We start from the raw sequence: 3,963 nt of genomic DNA, 5'->3' as shown, positions 1-3,963 counted from the left end.
CACAGCAAACCTGTGAGGTGAAGTGAATAGGTGAATATCCAACTTTACAGAGAAGAAGACAGTGCCTGCGAGGCGGAGTGACTTCTCTTTGGTCACACAGCGAGGAAATGCTGCCTCTAAGCTCCGGGTACCAAAACAACCCTGAGCAGAACGCCTTCCAGTGCCCGGAGCAGTGGGGAATGCGTGATCTCGGCAGCTCCCCAAGCGCTTCAGCGCACCAGCTCCTGTGTGCAGTCTCACAGGTCACTGCTTTCCACAAAAGCCTGTGAAGAGGGTCTGAAGCGTCCGCTCCACCAGCAGGGCGGATGTTCAGGGAGCTTGACTTCGAGTCACACAGCACGGTTTGGGGGGTGGGGGAGACCGCCGCTGGCTGCACTTCCCCGCTGCGCCCTGGTGCTCACCACTTCCAGCTCATCCCTCTGCCAGTCACCTCCTTCCGTCCCCTGGCTGGGCCCTGCCCTGGCCGAGCAGCGCTGACTGCAGGCCCGAGTGTGCGGGAGGAGGAGGTCATGCTTCACTCAGGCCAGGATCTGTATGCAGTTTTTTTCTGTGCTGGGGATTGAACCAAGAGCTTTCACACTGAGCAACATTCCCCTCTCTGTCCTCCGCTTGTAACATTCTGAGACAGAGTCTTGGGAAGTCATTACATTGCCCAGGCTGGGCTTGAATTTGTACTCTGTCTGCCTCCCAGAGTGCTGGGATTATAGGCATGAACCACCACACCCTTCCCTTCATTTTTCTTCTCCTCATCCTCTTGGGTGCTGGGGATCAAACTCAGGGCCTCATACATGCTAGTCAAGTGCTCTACTGCTGAACTACATTCCCAGCCCTGTTTACAACTTTTCTGATTCTGGGTTTTGATAGTGATTGGTTTGATTGATTGTTTGTGTCACGATCTCACTAAGTACTACAGGGTGACTTTGAACTTACTATGTAGCCTGGGCTGGACTGGAACTTATGGTGATTCTCCTGCCTCAGCCTCCTGAGTGCTGGGATTACAGGTATGTGCCACTGTGCCAAGCTGGTAGTGATTTAGAAACAGAATCTCCCTAACTTCTCTGTCCTGGGTTCAGGTCTTACCTGCAGGGGTTTCAGCAGGAGAGAGGCCCACCAAGGTCTTTGCAAAAGAGGCCTCATGAGGGGACTGTTCAGAAGCGTTAGGAATGGTGGCGCACCTGCTGCATGCAGCAGTGGGATGGAGTTAGTTCCTTGGGCCTGTAGGGACAAGGGAACACAGCTTCGTTAGGGAACCAGGTAGGAGCTGCACCCATGGGTGCGGTGCACCCAGTAGGAGCTGTGGCTTTCAGTCAAGGAGGAGGGTAACTGCCAGAATCACAGAGGGAGGGAGGCGTGATAATCATCCTAGTCTCCCTCTCTCTCTTTCTGATCTCCTGCTATGGCTTCTGTTATACAGACACCACCCAAAGCCAGAAACCCAGGGGGCCATGCACTGTCAGGGGAGCCAGCCCCAGGACTCAGCAGGCAGGGCAGCGGGAAGCCGGCAAGAACCGAGGCGAGGCAGAAAACAGCAAGCCTCTGGCTGCTCCCCTCCCAGGCTTGGCTTTGTGGAGGGGCTGCACTTGTCTTTCAAAGCATGATGTGTGACTGGCTCTGAAACCCCCTCCCTCAGCCTTCCAGACCCAGCTTCCTCTGTGCAGCGGGGAGGCTGCCCCGGTCCTGGAGCTCTTCTCTCCCCACCTGGCCTCCCTGGCTCTCCGGGCCTAGCAGCACATGGCTCAGCCCAGTGGTTTGGCACACCCTCCGCGCAGACTCAGCCCCCGTAAGGTGGTTCTAGCCTCCTCCGCATGGTGAGCTGCTTGCAGGCCTGGGCCAAATAAGGCCATTTGCCCTAACACAGGCCCGGCACAGACCCAGAGCCAGGGTGTGCCAAGTGAACCAAGCCCTATGACCCCCTTACCTCACTCTGCCTGGGTGGAGACAAACTGCACCATGTGTGTCTGTCTCCTGGAGTAGACTAGGACTCCTTGGCCATGGGTGGCCCAGGCCTGGCACGCAGCAGGCGTCAGATGTTGCCCAGATTGGCCTAGGTAGGACCATCCTGCATTCCCTCCTTCGTCCAACAAAAATTCCTACTACTGTATATACCAGGCCCTGTGCTGGTCCCCAGGGACACAGGAGTAAAGAAAACACATGTTCCTGCCACTTGGGGATTCCATTCTAGTGGGTGTTTTTGTTCTTTTTTTTTTTGTCTTTTTGAGACAGGGCCTTGCCATGCAGTTCAAGCTGGCCTTGAGCTCACTTTGTAGCCCAGGCTGGTCTCAAACTTGAAACGATGCTCCTGCCTCAGCCTCCCCAGTGCTGGGATTACAGGCGTGCACTGCCACGCCCAGCTTCTAGTGGGTGGAGCAAAGAAGGAAGGAATCAAACACAAACCCTGTCATGTCACTGTGATAAGGGCCCACATAGAATAAAGAGGGCGACGGGATGAACAGTCAACCAGAGGACATTATAGGGACACCAGTACAGGGAGTCTGTATTTCAGCCTAAAGAAGGGCTCAGAGGAAGGTAGGAGTTGAGGAATTCCGTCCTGGGGACCGCTCAGGGCCAGCTTCTGAGCAGGAGTTGGAGGGAAAGGGACGGCTCTTCTGAATGCTACCCTTGCCACCTGTTGCCTAGCACCGGCAGCAAACAGCGCCTCTGGCAGGCCCTGCCCTCACTCCCCTCTGACTGGCAGCCACTGTCAAACAACCAAGAGGCTGCGGCGTTGCCAGCCTCCTCCCCTGGCATATTTTAGGGGTAAGTCAGAAAACGACCAGCAGCCTCTAAAACCCGAGTTTTTCCCATGCGGACCTTACAAGGGTATATTGGGCTGCCGTGGGTGTTAATCTTCCACCCCCTTGCTTTAGAGAGCTATAAACACAGCCGCAGGCGGCACGCGCAGGAGTGCATGAATGAACACACCCACAGCCCGAGCCACTCCGAGGACACGCCACACACCTGCTCAGGGGCAGCGCTCCCCCCTCAGCTCCTGCAATCACACACAGCAGCCCCTGCTCAGGCACACAGTCACAACCACACACAGGACATACACAAACCCCGCGGTCACCGAGGCCAGCCCCCGCCCCAAAGGACCCTCCGCAGGGCAGGGTCACCACACACATCATCCGGATCGTACATCCACACGCCCACCTCCTCAAGGTAGCACAACTCCACAACCTCCCACTCCACACACCACACACAAACCGTGACCATCTGTGCCCGCGCCGCGGGATCACAGCACCGAAGGTTCCCCGCCACCCTCACCGAGTCCAAGGGCTCCGATTAGACACAGGTTCCCGCCCCTCAGCCTTGCGCGAGAGCACCGCGTTCTTTTTCGATTGAGTCAAAGCCCTCCCCAGACACACGGAGGAGTGGAAAAAAGGAATCAGAAAGAGAATGCTGGGGGCCAGGTCTGGGAAGGGACCCAGCAGCCAGCGCTTACTTGGGGATAAAGACCAGTGCTGAGTCGGACCCTGACACTTGCGGGCTGAGGTCTTGGGGAGGGGTTGGTTACGCCTTCAAGTTGGCAGAAGCCGGCTGAGCGGGGGTGACAGGTGGAGCCGGAAACTTCGCAGGGTGGACAAGGACTCCACCGCGCAGCCTTAACCCCTCGGCGACCTCCTCCCGTCCTTCCCTAACCCCAGCCCGCGGCTGTCCCCCGACGCACGGGGTGTGGCCCTGTTACCGCCCCTCCGCTGCCGACAGCTGCCTGACACCCGGCGGCTCCCAGCCCCTGCGCGTGGGGGGGACCCGCGCTGGGTGCCTGCGGGGCCCCTCCCCAAGCCTCGCTCCCCCACGGTGGGAGTGGGGGAACTGCTCCCCGGGCGCCGGGCCTCCCTCCTCCCCTCCCGTGCCCCGCAGCCGGGACTTGGGGAGGTGAGGTGGAAGGTTCGGGAAGACTCGGGGCGGCGGGATTGGGGAAGCGCCCCCCGCGCCCGCGCCCGCGCCCCGCGCCCCCGGGCC

The sequence above is a fragment of the Chinchilla lanigera genome, unplaced genomic scaffold (assembly GCF_000276665.1).
Source record: "Chinchilla lanigera isolate Chin_1 unplaced genomic scaffold, ChiLan1.0 scaffold00051, whole genome shotgun sequence".
NCBI lineage: Eukaryota > Metazoa > Chordata > Mammalia > Rodentia > Chinchillidae > Chinchilla > Chinchilla lanigera.
This window is presented reverse-complemented; position numbering follows the sequence as displayed.